The 21,307-nt window shown below is 36.5% G+C and overlaps 1 long non-coding RNA gene across 1 annotated transcript; it reads left to right on the top strand.

The window, feature by feature from the left end:
* The first annotated feature begins 2,848 nt into the window (after positions 1–2,848).
* LOC104153414 (uncharacterized) lies at positions 2,849–7,142 on the top strand. Its single transcript, XR_696244.2, has 3 exons — positions 2,849–2,929; positions 6,520–6,661; positions 7,047–7,142. It is a non-coding gene; the product is annotated as an uncharacterized lncRNA (long non-coding RNA).
* Positions 7,143–21,307: the final 14,165 nt, after the last annotated feature.

The following is a 21,307-nucleotide window of genomic DNA, read 5'->3' as shown; positions in this document are numbered from 1 at the left end:
AAATGTGCAAACTGTTACATGCCTTGATATAAGTATGTACTCTTCACTCCATTCCATTTAAATATTTATGATCCAGCTCTGGGCACAGTGGCATGCTGTCTCTCTGGGTTCTTGCACTGAATTGCATGTCCTCAAATTGCAGACTCTAGTGAAAGGCATTACAGCTTTAATAGCAGCACAAGCAATTATATAAATATAATTCAAAATTATTGATATATTACTGCTGTCCATATTACTACATAAGCATATTTTAATAAGGATGGATTATTAAAAAACACACAATATGGAAAATATGTAATATATATAATTTCAGATTATACAAATGGCTGTAGAGAGTCACTCCAAAGGCCTTGCTAACTCAAGAACCTGTATTCAAGAATAGCAAAGTCAAAAGGAATATGAGAATACAAAAATCAAGAGAAATACATTTGATACTTCCTTGAGTACTCTCACAATTTATAAACATTTCAGGGACAGATTACATAAATCAAAGTTTTCTATGGATGTTGTAACTGCCAACTGGATTTCTCTTCTATGAACTTTTCTAGTCTCCTCTTGAAACAGTGTAAAGTGTTAGCATCCACAAATGTCTTGTGGCAACATATCCACAGCTTAATCAAACATTGCTTTTATTAAATTATCTGAACATTGGACAGTTACCTGGAATCGATGGGGTTCTAATCCACCAATGCAAATCAGCAAGGCATTTCAGACCTGAAGCATGAGAACAGTCCTATTAAAGTATATTCCTGTTCTTACTGTTAACTTTATGCATAGCTATGTTGCTAGTTTACAACTGAAATTTGTTCATTTAAATGGATACTGCCAGAACAAGTTGTGTCTCTGGACTCACATCCTCCAAAATAGATACTTAAAAAAAAAACAAAAACAAAAAACACACACTTAATTTTTAAGAAATCTTCAAGTCAAATGTAAAGGTTGACTTTTAATATTTCATTTATTTCATTTATCGTATGATTTTTGACACTGCCAGTGGATTTTTTTTTTTATTTTAGGTAAACAGACATTTGCAGTGTTTGTAGCTGAAATATTGCAACACTGTAGCGTATTAGAAGCCCAAAATGAAATCAACTAGAGCTTACCGTAAGTAGCAGTGACTGCCTTCGTCCCTACTGAACGATGGACAAAAAAAGCCAATAGCACAAACAAGGAATAGGGGTTTGATCAAGTCCTGAACAAGGTCTGTTATATATTAGACCCATTTTCAATTTTAAAAATGTCCTTTAGGCTGTCATATCAAAATGAAAAAGCTTTAATAAAAGATTATAGACTTTAACTATAAGATTAACTATAATAACGTGCAAGGTGTACATGTATAATAACGTACATGGTTTTAATGTGGAGCTTCTAGCATAAACTTTGATAGTTTTACATTAGAAATTATTTTAAGACAGTAGGACATGCACGGTGAAAATAAGTTCATGGCCTGTGATATCATTATCGTATACATCCCGCGTTAAAGGGGTCGGAATGTTCCCGGGCTGACTGAAAAGCAAGCACAACCCATGCAAGCTGTAGCCAGTCAACACCATTTAGAACAGAAATATTACTTATAGCACATCTTGGAAAGGGACACCGCTAACTGCATAGCACACGAACGGGTCTCGTGGTCCGATGGTTTGGAATATCTACAACACGTTCACAAGGGAATTTTCCTTTCTTTCTCTCTTTTCTTTTTCCTGGGGAAGCAGCAAGAGAAGAGGTGTGGAGTTGGTTGGGTGATCAAAAATCAATGCAGTGCTTTACATTCAGTAACAGATGTATAATTACAGCCAAGTCAATTACTACAGCTCTGTGTTAGGCTGCAGCACATTCAGGTCTAGCTTACAGTAGGCTGTCATCAAGTATATCTTTAAAGTGTTTTTCAGTTTCATGGCGCTAATGTTGGATCAAGATGTTTACAAGCGCTGCGTAAATTCATATTCATATCACCCGAATCCGGGGTTTCGATTGGTGTCACGTACAATTTAGCTAAAGTAAACGTGAACTGTTTCGCCTGGAGATGGCTGTATAATGCCTGTTCCTTCCACCCCTGGCGACAACACGTGCCTCGTTCTGCTGACGAGGAGCTTAACGCTGGCTGCTTCCTCTGGGGACAAGGGACGAAATAACCTGCCCGCCAAACCCCTCCCTCAGCAGCAGCGACACGCTCGGGCAGGGCATCTGCTCCCTCAGCGGTCAGCGGAGGAGGCCGCTCTCCGCGGAGCCGCCCCTGCCAGCCCTGTCGGCCGGCTAACGGGGTGCACCGGATCCCAGCGCGCAGAGAGCCTCCTCAAACCCTGTGTGAAACCCACCGCGAAGGCGGGAGGCAGCGGGGGCAGCACCTTCCGGAAGGTTCCGGGAGGCGCCTGCACCCAGCATGGCCGCTCTGCCCTGGCGGCCCCGGCCGCCTTGGCACCGAGGAGCACTGCAGAGACAGACCTTGCCCTCTGGTATCCCAGAGAAGGAATAATTTATTCCAGCAAACATCTCTCCCGGGCCTGACTGTGGGGAGAGATTGTCGTCGTATCCGCCCCGGATGAGAAACAGCTGTTTCCGTCTTATTTTGTTTGCGTTTTGCACTTCTTGAATGTGGGTGTTTTTTAAAAAGAAAAAAGAATTGCCTGGCCCTCCTTTGAAAGTAAACAGCAATCCATCTACAACTTTAAGGTTAAGAATTTCAGGCTATATCGTGTCCCTGGGATTTGCTGCTTTTATGTTCATACATATGGCGACGACATTACTACGGCAGCTCCTATCAAGTAGTTAGATGTCATTACACATCTGCTGTTCAATAGTCTTTAAAAAAAGAACAAAAAACAAACAAAAAAAAACTTGTCTCTTTCACAGCTTTGCACATCTGACATGTTCCGAAGTGATTGAAACTGCACCTTAACAGAGGAGAGATCGGAGGCGTTACAGCCACACGGTAAGCCTAGAACTGTCAGTTCCCAGTTTTTAGTTTTGACTCATTCAATATAAGATGAAAGCTGTATTTTTTTTTTTCTGGCTGTCTCTATAACATCATAAGGAACAACATATACCTGCAGACAGTGACAGCACAGGGCATCATCCTTGACAGTTCAACAGATTGTTTACTCCTCTCACACTGGGAAAAACTTCTGTTTAAGTGAACTTGCCAAAACAACTGTATTTATAACCTGAAAAAAAAAGGTCTGTTCAAGTTTTTCACATTTTTAGGTTTTCAATAATCTTGACCCCTAGCTGGAATAAACTGGCATGAACCCACTGCTGATTTAAATCCTAGAAGTTTCTGGACTATTTCCTTTGAAAGCAACCTAACAGTGGTTTACCTCGAGTTCATAAGTCATGCAATTCCATGCTGACATTCACACTCTGCCTATATGACCTTTTGAAGAATTTAAATTTCCAGAAAACAATTTCCTAATGCAAAAACATGTTGACTTCTGATCCTGTGTATCCCAATTAATCTGTAGATAGCCAGAAAAAGTAATAGCTGTCAAGGAAATCTCAGATATCCTTCAGTATTTTCTATGGCAAACTTTTACAGTTATTCCTTATTTTATGCAATATTTTCCCATCTATCACTGTATTTGAAAATGCTTGAGACAGCTGGTTTCCTGAATATTTGACAGAAGCTAAAAATCAAAGCATAGATCTAAGGAAGCTCAAGTAACACTCTCACTCACATGTGCTCCTTACATTGCCTCTCCAAAACTGAGATCTCTGTAAAAATGTGGGTGTGCCAGCTGTAGCATACCTTATGGGATTAACTCCACAGATGACCATTACTGCCACTTTAAGGGAACACAAAATAACAGAAGAAAAGGATTTTCATTGCCTTATAATTTGCACAAAACCTTGCCTTTATTCAAGCAGAGTTTTCCACTGTGTTTTCTAACTTCGGGTTGATATGTCTTTGTGGGTTTTCAGGTATAAGTTTACAGGCAATATAAACAAACCAAAGCATTTAATTTTCACCATGCTGCCCCAATTCATTTTTCAGTCTTTATAAAGACCATTAACATCTTGTCTGTAATTCAAATCCAAAACCCAGGTACTAACTTTGATGTGGATCTCTCACCAGTCCTCACATCTTTGAGATATTTTAGTCTCACCACATCTTCCTACAGAAAGTCTCTAAAATGAAACCTTTCTGTTGTGTCCAGACAGATGAAATTAGCACCTCGACCTTCTGTCTTCTATATTTCTATCTTTTCCAGTCAACCTTGACCTATTCCATTTTACACCTGGGATAGTCACCCAAAACCCTACACAAAAAGTCCATTTTCTTGACTGAGTGCATGTACCATGTCAGCTCTGTTTTCTTCAATGGCTTTCTCTTCTCTCTGAATTAAATATGAATTGATCTTCTTCTGTAACTGTTTCCCGTACATGCTACTGAGAAGCCGCCCTCTTCTTCCCCCACCAGTTCTCCATCTGTTGCATTTTCAAAAACCTTTCTGTAGTCTTCTCTGAGACCACCTTTTATGGTTGGAACACTTGGAAGTTTCTTAAGAGCACCTCACTATCTTGCTCTCCTCCTCCAAATTTTACCAGAACAGTCCTAAACTATGAAGCTTATGAACCTTTGTTCAAAGCAGGCAGCAGATATACTGTGAACACTATTTACCATGCTGAACAGCCCTTTATCATTATCATACAGCCCTATTTGTTTCTTGTAGCTATCACTAATGCTATCACAAATTTTTGCTTCCTGCAGAGTTCTAATACTGTGTGTTCAATCTTGTGATATACCATGCAGGACACCTAGACATAAGACAAATATGCTAGAACAAAAATCAACAAGCCAAAAATAGTTTTCTGCTTCAACTATCTACTGCACATAGTAGATTCCCATAAGAATTTTAATTTTGAAACATTTATCATTTTAAAATCTCAGTGTTACATCAGCCCAATTTTCTGAACTTTTCTCTTTTTTCCATTTATGTCCTTCAAAACAACAAGTCATTTTCAACTGAAAACCTGTAGAGAAGCGTATGAATTTCCAAATTTTAGGACGGCTCAAGAAGGACAACATGACACCAGCATTTCTGACTACTCTCAATAAACTACTTAAGTCAGTTATCATAACGTTATCTTTAAGAAATACTATAGTACACTTTCATGAGACCTTGGAATAGGATGCTCCAAGAAGTTTAAATGACAAATGGATTGAGGCCCTATACTTTTCCTCATCACTAATTAGTGTCCACCTTCCCCATTATTCATAGACCTGGACTATCTGCAGCTTTCATTCTGTGCATAAAAGCCAGTTTCATTTTTATATCATCCGTTTCATAGTTACTGTCAGTCTTAAAAATACTTCCTCAGAAAATTCCCACCTCATTTTGAAAGAGGGACACATTTTCCTTTTTCTCCTACCACAACTTCTTGCAACACTTTAAAGAATATTTTTACTTTTGACAGCCCTAAACTCTCTTTTTACCTAACGTTGCTCTTACTAAGTTTTTTCCTCTTTCCTTATTAATTCAATGCCACCAGTAGCTGTATGCTGGCCAACACCTCACCTTTTACCACTTCTTCAGCATCACATGGACTGTTTTTCAGAAAAGCGTAAAATGTCAGAGAATTACAATTTCTCATGCATATTGGAACTATTTAAATATGCTCCAGAGTTTGCTGTATGCAATGTTGATGTGTCTGCATCCAAAGCTGTACTCTCCCATTAATTAATGCCTAATGAGATTCAACTTGCCATTTAGCACCATAATCATCATTGCTCAAATTATCCTTGCAGTTGGTAGTTAAAACTGAAAAATGACCACAAGTAAAAATTTTCATGATCAGATAATTAATATTTTAGTGGTTCCCTTTTGAAAATGCCCTGTGACTGCCGTCCTCAGACTTCCTCTAGAGGTTTATATGACCTCACTTAGGGGAACATGCAATTAGGCAGGATTTAGAAGGTCCCACTGGCCACTTCAAGCTCTATGTTAGTTTCAGAATGAAAACCAAAGCCATTTAGACTGTATTGATTAGTTTTGTGACTGAGATGTCCTAATATTAACAGAGGTGTTAGAAATCCAAAGAAGCTTTAAACAACCAAGGAACAATGTAAAGCCAGAAATGAAAATATTTTAAGAGAAATAAAGAGGATTTCAAATCCATTTTACACAGCTGCATCTGCTGTGACAGTTTATTAAGCTGCAAGGCAAGAGATTTTTTTTTCCTGCTGAAATATTTACCATAAGCTAAATAGAATTGTCACAGTGTCTTAAGTCACTGCCACAGAAAGCTGAACATTAACATCCCAAAATAAGAACATTACTTGATTGATTGATTCACTGAGTGAAAGGTTGAGCAAAATCAGATCAGACTTGAAGCCAACAGGCAGTATTCAGATCTATGGAGGGAGCTGGAAAAGTGAGAAAAGTGGGTGGTGGCGGCGAGTAATAGACTTTATACAGGATAAAGGATAGGAAACAACCGAGAACATGCCATTTTTGAACAGCTACCAGGATTTGATGGTGTACCAAGCAGAACGCATGTATTTTTTAATCTTTCTTTTTGCAGGAGAAGCTGCATACTTTCATGAGGGCTTGAAGGGAGATGTGGTTATTCTGCAATGCTTTTCTGTCTGGTTGAGAAGACTGGTGTTTTATCTCAACATGATGATCTTGAGTTTGTTTGCTTTTTCTGCTACTATTAACATAAGGTAAATATACTGTTCATTTAAAAATATACTGTTCAAAAATGATGTATTAATGGATGTGGTAGAAACACAGGGACACAAAGCCCTTCATCTCTCTGCTAAGCTCCTATTGAAAACATCTCCTTCAAACCTACCTGCCGACTGCAACAAGCTAAATCTCATATTAAAAAGCCTCTAAGATACGGTATTTTTCTTCCAGCTAAAACCTTCCTCACTGAATCTTTGTAAGATTTTTATTTATATGGAGTAAAAGAGCAATTGGTATGGGATTATTACATGGGGAAAAAAAAGTTTGGTCACTTAAAGAGGTCCTTTACTTTAGTGGGTCAGTTTCAGCATTAAACTGACCATAACACTGACCATTTTTATTTTGTACATGTGAACACAGCAACTATGCAGGGCGAAACAGAGAAGAGGCTGAAGGAAAGACACAGAAGCAGGAGACAAATTCTGCTTGTCTAACGCTTGCAAACAGTTCTGCAGAAGTCAATAGAACTGTCTTCGTGAGTCAGGTAAGCAGGATATGACCCTTGCTTTTTCCCCTTTATTAAGCCTTGATATTTAGAGAGAAATCATTGCACTGTATGTGTGCCACACAGCTAGACCCTGGAATAAAAGATATTGACCTTTAAGAGCTAGTGCCTAATTAAAGTTATCCATTTGAAATCACACCAATAGTTCTGACGCTTTTGGCCATTCATGGATACTAACTGTTATCTGAAAAAGCACCAAAACACAGGCTGGAATTAAATGTTCTTTAAAGTTGTGTAGTTTTCAAAGTAGTAAGAATTTGTGCACAATACTACCTGTTTTCTTTCAAGTTCTCTGAAAATACTTTCAAGACTCTGGAAGCCCTTTTTAATCATCTATCTACACTAAAACTAAGTGAATAAATCATTATGCTAGGAAAATTTTGACATTAAATATGACCTTCTTCCCCCAAATTTAACTCCACGTTAAAACTCAAAGGTTCCAGGATAGGATATCTTATCTCTGAGAAACTATTAACATATGGTCTAGGAAACTGAGAAGTAGGCTATGTCATGACAACTTTCCTGAAACACTAATTTTGATGTCACATATTCACTGTACAAAATAAGATATCCTGGAAGCAAATCAAGCATAAGCTGCAGTATGGTCACCTCACCATAATAAGTACATGTCCCCTCCAATATTATCATGATCCACATCATCACAGGACCTTCAGTTTCCTAATTGCTCAGCTGAGCTTTAACCCCATGACTTTTCTGACTCCTTGATTTTTATCAAGGAGTCAGGAAGAGGATATGGGGATTTTATCCGGAAGAGGATATGGGGAAGAACATCAAGAAGAATTTTCTTTTCCAAATAGTTATAATCTTCATTAAACTTACACAGACTTGATATATTTGAGTCTTGCCAAAAGTCACATGAGGAGGGAAGGCAGAAGCTCAGCAGTGGTAGAGAGAGTTTGATCATACAAGGCTTCAGAATTCAGAATGTATCTTAAAGTCAAAACTAAATTTATAAAATGAAAGAAAGATCATGTCTTCTACAGAGAAGATTGGCATGATTTAGTCTGGAAAGCAACAAAGAATATCAGAAGGCTGATTTGTAAAAAGTGTGTCTCCCTTTCCAAACTAAATAGTGACGACACAGTAGGTGTCCCAAGGATACTAGACCCATCCAAAGTAAGTTGTTCGCACCCCCAACGTGACCAGTAGTTGGAAAGCACTCATATGGCCCATTTTCACGGACAATTTAATTGATTTTTTTGTATTTACATAGTAATAGAAAGGATATTCATTTGTCACAAAAGGAAGAACTAAGAAACTACATTCAATGACAGAGTGAAATAATTACCTAATTAAGTCATAACTGCAGGAAATTAGCCAAATTCATGAAATATGCATGGGTAATGGATCGGTATATTTTCCAGGCTTCTGCTCTGCTGTTTTTCATTTGCAATATGCATGCTAAAGAGTTGGGGAGTAGAAGAGGGAGCAGGAGTGGAAGAAGAAGGGAAGGTCTATCTGCTGCATCTGCTTTGCAACTTGAAGTAAAAGATCAGAATAGATTTCAAAAACAGTTAATGTCATATGAGAGATAATGTCATTAAATACTCCTGATAGTCAAATTTTTTTTTCACATATACATATAGTTTTGTTCATATGTATATTATAAACATGCAAGATATCAAATTCAGCTGATTTAAAACATTTGTGATTTAAAACTGAGGTACATCAGTGTCATACTTGATTCATTCACTTACTTCTACACACTTTAAGAATCCTGATTACATTTACTCCATGCCTCTGTTTGAAATGCTGAAACAGAAGACTACGCAGTGGGGGAAAAATGGTTCCAGACATTCTGTTTCTATATTCTGGGGTCCTGTTAATCTGTAATATAACCCTCATGGTTGCTCTAAACTTTTCTGATTTTCATGGCTCTCTGTGGAGTCTAGGAAGCATGTAATTCAGTTTCACTGTCCCTATTCACTGAAGTAATAGCCAAATAAATGCCTGATTACCAACTTTAAACCTGTTGGAGAAGCTTTAAAGCATTATTCTTCTCATTAAAACTCCTTTGCATTGCCAAGAAACGCAGAAGAAAGGAAAACCAAAAATTTGCTGGAAAAGAAGGGTTATGGTTGTCCCACACTGAAGTTCTCGTAACAAACCAAGGTGAAAGGAGAATCACCACAGAAATTTCTGGATGGGAAAAGACTAGGAGTATGCTGCCGGCAAAGAGGGCACTTCATATCTAAGAAGCCTATTTTGCATTTAATACAATACCATCAACCTCAATAAACCGCCACATTTTATGAAAATGAAAAGCATTAACACTGGAATTCAAACAACTGTCCTGGATATTATGACACTTCTGGTGAAGAGTCAAGATTCTGTAGTTCTTTTTCATACCTAATGCATCAGCAATGCACAGAGTGATTTTTTTCACATATTTACCCTAGGAAATACTAGCACTACATCAGATACAGAATTTATTTTGTATTAACCAAGATATTTACTTTCAGTACCAAAAGGAAGTACGCTTAGAATCTTACCTCTACAGTACCTCTTCTTGTTATATCTTCCATTTCTGGAAATTATCAAAGCAGCTGAACTTAAAACTATTATACTGAACTTCTATACATGAAATACTCTGTCATCTCAAAACGTGATTCAGTTTACTCAGATGCTAGTTTACAAAGGGGATTCAGTAAACTGACAAGCTGGAAGTGACCTTTGTTGCAGCCCTCAGCATAAAAATCTCTGAGGCACTTCAGAACGGGGAATCATTACAGAAACATGTCCTGCATTGATTTCAGTCCATGCATCCACCAAGTAAATGTAGAGATAGTAAAAAACTGTGCAAACTTAGGGCTTCGGTGATAGATCCTTCACATAAGACTGTTAATACTACAAGGACCACCGAAGTGCAGCACAGCAGCAGGCTTCAAAGGAGGTCTCTAGCTTCTTTTTCCACTTCCTTCACTTAAAGCATTTTAAATCTAGTTCTTCCATGCCACAGCCCTTGGGTTGCAATTCAAGAAAAGGGTATAAGGACCATGTAGAAGGCCTCTGTTTTAAGCACGCTACTGGGTTCGCACTTTCTTGGGTTTGTCCTACAGGTGTACAGGCACTGAAGTTGTTATTAAAGCTTTTCTGTTATTTGAGTTTACACATGAAGCCACCATAAAACCATGTTTTTAGCTCTTGGAAGTGTTTTCCCCCTTCTTTGTTAATTATCAAGTACCTGGCTGATTGCTCATGATTTATGACTGATGGGGAGAAGGTTCAGCAGGTGTTAATGGTTTGGTTAATGTGAGTGGCATAGAACAAGAAAGTAGCCCAAACTGTTTTCTGCTGTTCCCTCTAAAAGGTTTTTTTCTGTGGGAGAGAGAGAGAGAGAGAAAGAGAGAGAGTGAGTGTGAGTGCTTGTCAGAGAGAGAGAATTTGTATAATAAGCTGAAAATGGACATTTTTGTAGGGTGTTATTACTAAGAAAAATACTAAAACAATATGATTATTTTTGATCTTTGCTTATGGAAATTGTTGTTTATTTAAACTTTCAAATGATACAGAAGGCATAGTCAAGCAAGAAAGATCTTCAAGTGGAATAATCAAACAAAATACTACAGATTGAACTCAGTATCAGGAAAAAAAATTTTGCAATGTGATATAAAATCTATCCCAATCACTTCATATAATTATGAAGAACAGAAATTCATTTGCATGAAAGACATATCTAATTTTAAAAGTTGGTAATCAAACAGGAAGTCATCTTAACAGCACAATGACTTCTTCTGAGACATAGGGGATACGGCTAAGTTATTTAAATACAGATAACACATTCAAAAGTAATTTCTAATTAACCCAAACATAGGCCTGTTTTCTGGTGTCTTCTGTTTTGCCTGGACACCATGCCTTTTTTTTTTTTAATAATATATTCATATTGGTTACTCCCTGTCCTATGTTTAGTTAACTTTTCTTAGAAGCAGATCCTGAAAGGAGGTTGGTCTTTCTGCTTATGTGACATTTCAGTGAAAGACAATCAGGATATCTAAAAAATCCACTGATAATATTGGGTTTTATGTAATCTCGTATAATTCGTTAAATGCTTGGGATGTACACCTGCCAGTGACATCAAGGAAACTGATTCCTACTTCTGATTCACAATTAGGTCTGATACCTCTTACAGTATAGATGTGCTATTCATTCAACTGTCTGATGTGAAGTGGGTAAAATGGGACCTTTAAAAGTGATATTTCAAAACAACAACAACAAAGCATTTAACAAAAACTGGAAATTTGAGACAGATGGATAAAAGATTTTCGGTAAGATATTTAAACTGTGCCCTATACAAATTTCAGGATAAAGGAATCTTAATATGACTTTTTTTTTTTTTAAAGACAGAAACATTCTGAAGTACAAAAAAAATGAATTTCCTTCCTCTCCAACCCAGCTAAATCAATATCCCCTTATTCTTCCAAGTAATGAACAAACATCTGATCTAAAGCTTAGTGAAGTATCTGGAAATATCCTTGTTGCTTTCAGTACAACTGGCTACAACTTCAATTCTTGCCATATTAACAAAACTCAACCAGGAATTCAACAGAAATATGGACACTACCAGAAAGACAAAGTGAATTTATTGCCAAGACTGTGAACATGCCTAGCTGGGGTCAAGACCTCTGAAATGCACTAATGTGCAGTAGGCACACTGCTGCTAGTGCTGCATCCCAAACAGCTCAGGTCACACATTCCTGGATTACAGTTTTCTCTGAAGAGAAATTTTACAGTCTGCTCCTAAAGTAGCAGTCAGAAGTGATGATTTTCTGACAGTGAAATGTGACTGTCACAAATAGTGCATTCTGAAGGCTGTACTTCTAGTAATGATGTACCACGTCAAGGATGGCAGGTTCATAAGAGGAAAACATGAGAAGCTGCCGTAAGTAAATATTATGATACACACATTTCCCATGTTCAGGTTTTGTAATGGTCAAGACAGGCACCTTTTGCATATATTTCAAAGAAAAATAAACTGGTAGAAGATTCAATAGACATGCATATATCTGTAATACTTATCAGTACATATATCTGGCACTCACAGATCTGTTGTCCCCATTACATCAGTAGGATGAAAACTACTTCCACTAGCTACTCTCACGTGATTATGTCATCATGACTTTCTCACTTCACCAAGACAAAATTAAAAATAATATCACTTGTATTATATGCCATTTATGCTACCTATTAACATTGTTACTTCTTTGTGAGAAGCTGATTACAAAGACAGAAAATCTCTATGACCAGTTTCTACAAAGTAGCTTTTTCAGTAAGGTGTTCCAAGCTATATTATGGGCGTTTCCATGTTTTTTGTTCAAAATATCAGTTATATTCCGTAAATGTTCTAGTTGGGGGTTTGCACCCTTGGGGAATATTACTTCAGGACAACAATTTTCAATGGTCTAGCCTAGTCCTGTGGTTCCGGTAGGAATCTTCAGCTAAGGAAAGAGGAAATTTCCTACAGAACGAAAAAGGATAAAGAGGGAAAAAAAAGTACTCCTTCTAAGGTATAATGCTACTGTGTATTACAGTACACGTATTTAATTTAGCGAAAAATGCTTACACTTATTCTTTTGAAAAGTGAACATTTTTTTGTAAGGGAAAAATATTAATATTTGAATATTAAGCCAATTACTAAATGTTTCTGGCAACAACATAAACCAGCATCCAATGCGCTATTCAGCATGCCAGTACTATATTGCCTTCTTGAGGACATGCTAGGGACAACAATAAATTGTAGTTGAGAGTAAGAGTGTTACTCATAGGAAGTAAATGAGTTATATGTACACAGCTTGAAAGAACAAGGCAAAATCTTATTACAAAAGCTTTTCAGTGACATCAGATGAAAGAAGCAATGGCATTAAGTTTAACGGAGTAAATATATGCAGAATAGATTGTGAGTAAACTGGACTATCAGGGATTCTTAAAATTCTCAACTGTTTAAGTGAAAATGATTGAATGGCACTGTATTTCCATTTTTAATAACATAGCTTCAGTATGCTTACATACATCAAAAGCATGTGTTTATTTTATGTATTCAACCTTGAGATCATATTTATAAAGCAATGCAAATCCAAAATAAGCTTTGTTCTTTCAGTCTCTTTTCAGTCCCTGTTTTCTTTGTTTTGTTTCTCCTGAATTAACAGTCTGTAAATAACATTTATTTCTCTTAAATGAATTGGAGAGTTGTTAGTTCAACCAGAAAAGTGAAAAATTGATCAACAGTATAATGTTATGAAATTCATACCACCACCATTACCACTTCTAATGACCCCAGTAAGTCTAGCATCAGATGTGGTTGTTGGAGCACCTACCTGTTTGGTCTGCCTATGATTTTAGATTTAGGTTAATCAAAGACCTCTTAAGGCTAGATTTAAAATGTCAGTCTACCAAAATCTTCTCTAGAGAGGTTTTCCTAACCCTCATCATTACAGCCTGGTTTATGCCTTGAAGTTTGAGGGGGTTTTAGCTCTAATTAATTTTATCTTATCTAATGTAAGTGCAGATGTTCTCATTACTCTCATAAATATATAATCCCACTAAGCTCTTTACCTTCTTGATATCTCATGGCAATAATTTCCATAAGCTAATTATGTATTGGGTAGAAAAATATTTTCTTTTACTTCCCTATAATCTCTGTCACCTCTTTCTATGCAGTCATCCCTTAGCCAAGATTACCAAAGCAGTGGAAAGCAGAAGCTGGGAAAAGTTTCTGCTTAGTACACGACAATCCCAGTCAGGCTTAATCCAGGATAGTTTCCAGTTTCTTCTAACTTTCATCCAGTTTTAGTTTCATTTATGTGGGAAAGGAAAAGATGCATCACTGTCACCATTAGTCCAAGTCAAATTTTACATTGCACATGTCCAAAGTTATTAAACTTGTGGGTGATAGGCCTATAAGTCCAACTGAAAAAATTCCTTTACACTCTCCTTATATATATATACACACACACACACACATATATATACATACATACATACACATACATATATATACACACACACACACATATATATATACACACATATCTGGCCTCTTCCCCTTCCAAAACTGACTTCATGTTTTCTATCCTCCTCTTTCTTTTTGAAATGGCCAGTCTTGATAATTAAAACTGAACCATATCAATCAGTATGCGTTACTAGAAAAGAGTATGGTTGTGTCAAGAAATGAGATGAAGAAGATAGCCATAAGATCAAAACATGACTAGCGTGAACATGATATGGAGATTCCAAGAAAACTAGAGTGGAAAAGAAAGTCTTTTACAATTGTTCTGTCATCCAATAATGTAAGTCACAATAGAAAGTTTTGAACAGAGTAACACAAATCAACCACAGGTAATTCATTACTTCTACCTTGAACAGCGCATGGAGAAACTGAATGACAAAGTCTTTATGGTCATTCATACACGTCTCATTTTTTTTCTCCACTTTCATAGGGATTTATTTGAAATGCTTTAGGTGCTCTTATTTACAGCATGTAAGGCTCCTTTCTTAAAATGCAGTTTTAGATTATACTTTTCAAAAAAACTGAGAATATCTTCTCCAATGGTGTGATGCTAATTTAAAGAAAGTTAGTCCCTTCTGTTATTTAATCTGTCAGGACGGCACATCAAGTTAGGTATTTTTAAATAGCACTTGATTGAAATATCACATTATAGGCACATTTTAATTAAATAATTTGTGGGCAAATGGGGCTTATACAAGTAGGCCAAAGCTATTACAATAATCACAGCTATGTTTACATGATATAGACACATTATCCTAGTAAATGTTTTCACGCACATCCCTGAAATGCTTTTTTTTTTTTTTTTTTTGCCTCTTATGGACATGCTTGGTGATATTTTTTTCACAAAGACAACTGCAGTTTAAATTAAAAAAAAACACTGCAATGGAATTACCTTCTTAATTATAAAGATTTCACTTTGCCTTTAGGACAGACAAGCAAATGAGAAACACATTTAACAAATAAAGAGTATAATTTACCTGGGTTAATTTAGCGAAATCCTGAAAGGCCTAATGTTCTGTGTCACCAGCAGGTAAATCTGCTGTGAACCACAGTAAAATATTCTGGTAAGCTGGACCACATAATTAAATAATAGATTAACTGAGAGATATTTAAAACTTTCCATATGTGCACACTATTATTAAATACAGATGATCTTTGTTGTGCTATGTAGGCTTTGGTAAGACCTGTCTGGCCACTTACTAAAACCTATTCTCTGTCTTGTCACTATCTTGTATTATCTGTGTGTGTCAATTATAGGATTCCATTACGTCTGTATAATAGCCAAAGAAATCCTTTTCTGAACTGAACTTTTTTTTAAATGTTCAAACAAAATTTATACTTTAGATCTGGAATGTAAGAGTTTCATTTGTGCACATGAGCATATCAAATCTGGTTTATGGAAGGTGTGATCTTATCATGACTATGACTATACTTTGTGGGACAGTTAAAGTTATCGTATTTCATAAGTGACATGAGGGCTACTAAGCTGTACATTGTGATTGATATCAGGATAACGTTAAAAAGCCAGATTGAAGAATCACTCAGCCTTGCTGATCATTGTACCAGATATTGATATTTTATTTTACATAAATTCAAAACTCAACATTCAGCCTTCATAACCCTCCTTACCTGTTCAGTGCAATGTAACTGACCTTCAAGAAGCAGCACACAAAAAAAGTAATTCTGTCATTCACAGACAAGCATATTCAATTCTATAGCCATCAGCTTTGTGTACAAAAATTCTGGGATCGGAACTGTGGGCCAAATGTTAACACTTCTATTATCAGATACTATGGTGTGCTGCAGCCATATGCATAAGTACCTCATTAGTGTAGATTATAGGCCAACAGCTATTCACTTTTCAAATTTTTCCCGAAATATTCTTGCCCATTCTAAAAGTGTCATTAATCACAAATCTCCCAAAAGTAGCCTAGATAGCCACTTGAATTTTCATTTAATTTGTGTTTTATCTTTGCAAAGTAGTATATACAATATAAAAGTTTTTCCCCCAATAGATTCAAATGCCATTGCAAAGATAAATCATTAATTCAACCAGTTTACAATATTCTTTAAAGCAACCTAGAAGATTAAAATCCCCTTTCCCTCATGGTATGAGGTGTTCAGATTTTTAAGTGCCATAGATGCCTAGCTTCTGCAAGTCATATATGTATTTACTGAGGAGAAAAAGGAAATAGCTCACTTCCACTGTACTGATTTCTTTTTCTGAAAGAAATAAACCACTTATAATAGAGACAGTTCATAGTATTTGAAGAAAAACACAAAACTCAATAGCAATAAACAAAATGAAACCTCTCTGGAATAATTTGCCATGGTTGGTCTAAGTAACAGAATAATAGAAATAGGTCATTAAGTTTTTAAGAAAGCTGGCTTCCTTCACTGGATTACTGTCTATGGAGTCACAGTTTATGCCACTCGTTTACAGAATTTAAAGAAAAATTGTTAGGCAAACAGGGAGGTGGAAAAAACCTTAATGCAACCCAAAAACAAGAACAGCCTTAAACTCACCATTGGTCTCCATTATTGTAATAAATACATTGTGCATGTCTTCTCTCTTGAATAACCTGATATTTAGCTCATATCAAACATCTTTTTTATTTTTACAATTTTTACTTAAAAAAGAAATGTAAATCTCTCTTTATGAGGTCAGAGCTGAAACTGCACAATTCAGCATACGAAACTGTCAGTCATCTCTATACTGCCCTGTCATAAATAGGTTATCTATTACAAATCTTTAAAAACTTGGAATGTTAACATCACAAAGGCTGTAATAAGTAGCTACCAGTAACTTTTCTCTTTTTCTTTCATGTATTTAACAAGTAAGCCATCTCAAAAATATTTCAGGCATCTAAAGGACCAAGGGGACCAAATTCTGCACAATTATTTTGACGTTGATTTTAGTTTAGCTTGTCCCTGTTACTTAGAAAGTGCTATTGAATGTATCAGATAATTGTCCCGCAGTTAAGACTTCTGTGCAAAGGTCAATGCTATTAAATTCTATGACACAAATTCTACTATTTTACTTTTTCTGTGTAGTCACATCAAGATCCATGGCATTAACCATAGAATAGAATACTATCAAATTAAGTGACAGTAGGAGAAAGGCCAATTTTTCAGTACAGATTAGTATTTTTGAAATCTTTTAAATTTTTGATGGACTGTACTGATCTTATGTTAAGTTAAATGATCTGTCTTTCAAATGGCTGTCAGTCATTTGACATAAACATAAATATTGTTAGCAACACATTTACAAGGACTGGAGTCCACTCGTTCAAAAACAATAAATTATTTTTAACATAAAGTTAAAAACATGGCTGTTTGTAGTAGCTCAGTTTCAAAACAATAAACCATCTGCCTCATTAAATCATCAAGAGCACTCATCCTTTCCTTCCTCTTGGCTAAATCTGTTCTCCTCAAAACTGTTGAGCTTTAGCCAGGCCTAATTCACTGTCCTTTCAAGAGCTGTTCCTCTGAATAGCTAAGCATCATCAGCTGGCTCACTCAGTCACTGCCACCCTTCCGTCTTGTAGCTGGAAAATAGGAATTCTTTATTAGTTTCTTGTTCAGGAAGGTGAATACCATCTGTAGCGAGTACCAAGGGGAAAAGCTTGTGGATACTCTAATTGCCCAACCTATCTGCCTCTGTCAGAAAATATGTTTTCACAAGAAAAAAGGAATAGTATCAGCCATTCTTTGTCACACTCGAAACTAGCAAACACCTCCTCTCAAGAAACACATCTTTCCACTTAGGTCACCCACAACAGTATTAATATTCCCTTGTGAAAACTGTAGGAAACATTTTGATTTTTGTTAAGCAGACACAGATCTGCCATGGTCTCACTGAGAAACAGAATGAAGAGACAAATCAGATGAACATTTAAGATTTGCTAGAAAAACTTCTCAAATTAATAACCTCAAATTTCTTTCTGCAAGAGAATAAACCGATTATATTAGAGAACGTTACCTATAGTAAGAATCAAACAAGTCACATAGCGGTATGTCACGTCCAGAAGTTGTGAATGGAATAGCAAATACCATCGGTACCACCAAAACAACAAAATGCATTAGAATAATTACCAGTGACACTAAGATCAAAACACAACAATTATTAGAGGCTGCCAAAAAAGTTTAGAAAGGAGTTCTGCAGGGGAGAAATCCGGTGGAGAGGCTTTACCTTTTGTTGAGAAAAAAAATCTGTTTTCATGCAAATCCTAGAGAACATTTCCAGATAGAGCTATAAAAGTCAGTTGGTCCACACTCTGCCTGAGGGCAGGCATCACTTTGCTTAAACTGTTCCTAACAGATACTTGTCTAATAGCTGTTTTAAAACTTCAAAAAACAGTGATTCTGCCATCTCATTGGACAGTCTAGTGCAGCTGCATACCCGAAAGGGGTCAAAATGCATAACTAGGTGACCTTCCCAGTGCTGAATGAAGAAAGCAGCTTACTGTAGACATTTTAGTTCATAGATGCAAGTGTGATGTTTTCTATTCCTGCAATAATATAACATTGGTGATGCAGGTTCAGTCTGTAATTCTGAGGAATTATTGCCTGGTTATTCCTGTCTAAGTGTAGCACTTTTTCAGCAGGATGGAGTTCAGAAGTAAAAGAAAAACAACACACCTGTTGGGCCAATTTTTTAGTATCAAGTAATTCTAATTCTAAACTCAGAAATAACTGCAGCCATGCCAGGCTTCACATCATGTGCAAATAGAAGAAACATACCATCAACACTAACACAGAAGTCATTAATAAAAGCAGCGAACAGAATCAGATGAAGGATAGACCCTGCCCCACACAATGCACCCATCCAATTTGGCAACAAACTACTCATTATATTCTCTGACTATAGTTTCCCAACCAGTCATAAGCTAACTTTAGTTTTATTTTAATGAGCAAGATGCATTTTAAATATTTCCCGTAGCTCAGAGAAAGTAGATTTTTTTGAGAGATCAAATCAAAACGTGGGGTGTTACCAGTTCTTCCTTATCTTTCATGCTGTGGAAAAATGATGCCTGAAACTCTGGTCATTTTTAAAGACAGTCACCATTGCCGCTGACATAGGGATTCTGTGCATTTGGAATAAATGTTTTCTCCTTAATATTGCTGTTTTCATCAAAAAATTTCTCAAGCTATTTTATTCAATAAGTGTGCATCCTCCCTGGGATACACCCTTCCCTCCCTCTCCCCATTTAAAATAACTATTGTGCCATTTTGTTACGTAGTATTTTTTTCCCTCCTGATAATTCCAGTTCCTTTTTTCACAGCAGTGATAGATGTGTCATAGAAAAGTAAACTTGACAACATTTTCTGCTTCCAGCTCAATTTCTAATCTGTTTCTACATTGACTCTTTTGCTCCAGTTAACAAAAAAATGATGTTTCTGAGCTCATATCAATTTTAATATTTACAACCTGTCAAAATGATTCACACTGCTCACTGAAGTCTTAGCACAGGTGTTTCATTGATCAGGTCCCAATCCCTCTCTTTAATATGAGTCTTAAATCAATCTCTTAGAGCTGGCAACATCCCTCACAGAGGGTAACAAAGACATTTTTAGTTCAGATAAAAGTGAAAGCAAAAGACCTGATTTCTACTTGGCTAAGTGCTGCTCAACAACGACACTTTCCTGAAGTTTCAGGCCTTATGTAAATAATCAACTGGCAGTAAGCGGAAATACTATGACAGTATCTCTCTTGTGCAGCACTAGTGCTGGATTCCAGCTTTCCTTGCAAACTAGAGCACGCTGCCACAGGGCACTACCTGCCCTTGCTAGAGTTCTTCCTGAACGCTCCCCAGCGTGAGACCACGCAAATGTGCACAGCCTGTTTACTCTTCCCTGCCTCTGTGGCCCCGCTTTGCCAACAGATGAGGTAAAGCTGCATAAAAGTCACAATTCCCCTCCATGGAAAAACTCCAAATGGTGCAGGAAGGGTTTATTCAGCTACAGAAAGAAAATGTTCCTCCAGAAATCAAATAAGTAGTCTGATTTGGGGAAAAAATAGAAAATTCAATGCAAAGTGTTTTAAAGAAAAAAATCATTCTGGAAGCCCAAGCACTGCTGAAGAACATTGCCCTCTTATAGCTTTATATTCTGTTTCAAAGAAGAAAGCCTAGGTTCTGAAAGACCTAAGCTGAAGACTGAAAACACTAGACTCTCCAATCCTAAGCAAGCTTGGCAGCCCGGAGATAAGCAGCCCTGCAGGACAAATGCTAAATGTTACATCTAGATGTGAACTGAATGTTAATGAGAAATATGCAGGGAAAAAAGTGTGATTTTATAATCCCATTAATAAGCTTGCTCCTTACAATCAGCCTTGTTTCATTAACATAAACAGATAAACACACACACACTTATTAAGTTCAAAAGGAAGACTGGCCAGCCAGCAAAATCTTGCACTTCATCAGGTAAGGTCTTCCATATTCAAACGACCTCAGAGGTTTTTATGGGGCCATGAGTATCACAGCTGCATTAAATATCCTCAAACTCTTAAATTCTATCCTTCAGACAATGTAGTTAGGCCAATTTCACATTTAATTTCTCACTCTTAAAAAGTTTGACTTTTCCACCTCAGCATACCTTAAAAATTGAAGACATTCTTTGCAATAATAAAATAACTTCTTTCAAGGATAAGAGAGATAATTTGATGATCATTCTTTAAAGCAGTAGGTTAAACCTTTTTACTGCGAAGTTGATAGCATAAATTATATCAATATATAAATGCTCTACAGCAGCTCTAATATCATTTTGTAACACTGACTTCTCCCAGTTGGTCTGGAACTATGATGAGGTAAATCTCAAGGTCAAAACTTTGATAGTAGCATCTGTCTCTTCTTTCAGTCATTATGCAGGAAGACTATTCAGAATTGATTTTTACAATAGTAATTTAAGGGCTAAACTTAGTTTGAGGTTGCATCCAGTAATTTGGGGTTTATTTAACAAACTATTTTTTCATGATGACAAGAATAATAACTCCTAGTTCCAGAGGTTGATAGACTTCATTTGAGTTTCATATTTTAGTGTTTTAATGTTATGCTGATGATTTTTTCCTATTTTTTCAATTAAAGACAAATA

This window comes from Struthio camelus, chromosome 4 (assembly GCF_040807025.1).
Source record: "Struthio camelus isolate bStrCam1 chromosome 4, bStrCam1.hap1, whole genome shotgun sequence".
Lineage (NCBI taxonomy): Eukaryota > Metazoa > Chordata > Aves > Struthioniformes > Struthionidae > Struthio > Struthio camelus.
This window is presented reverse-complemented; position numbering and strand designations above follow the sequence as displayed.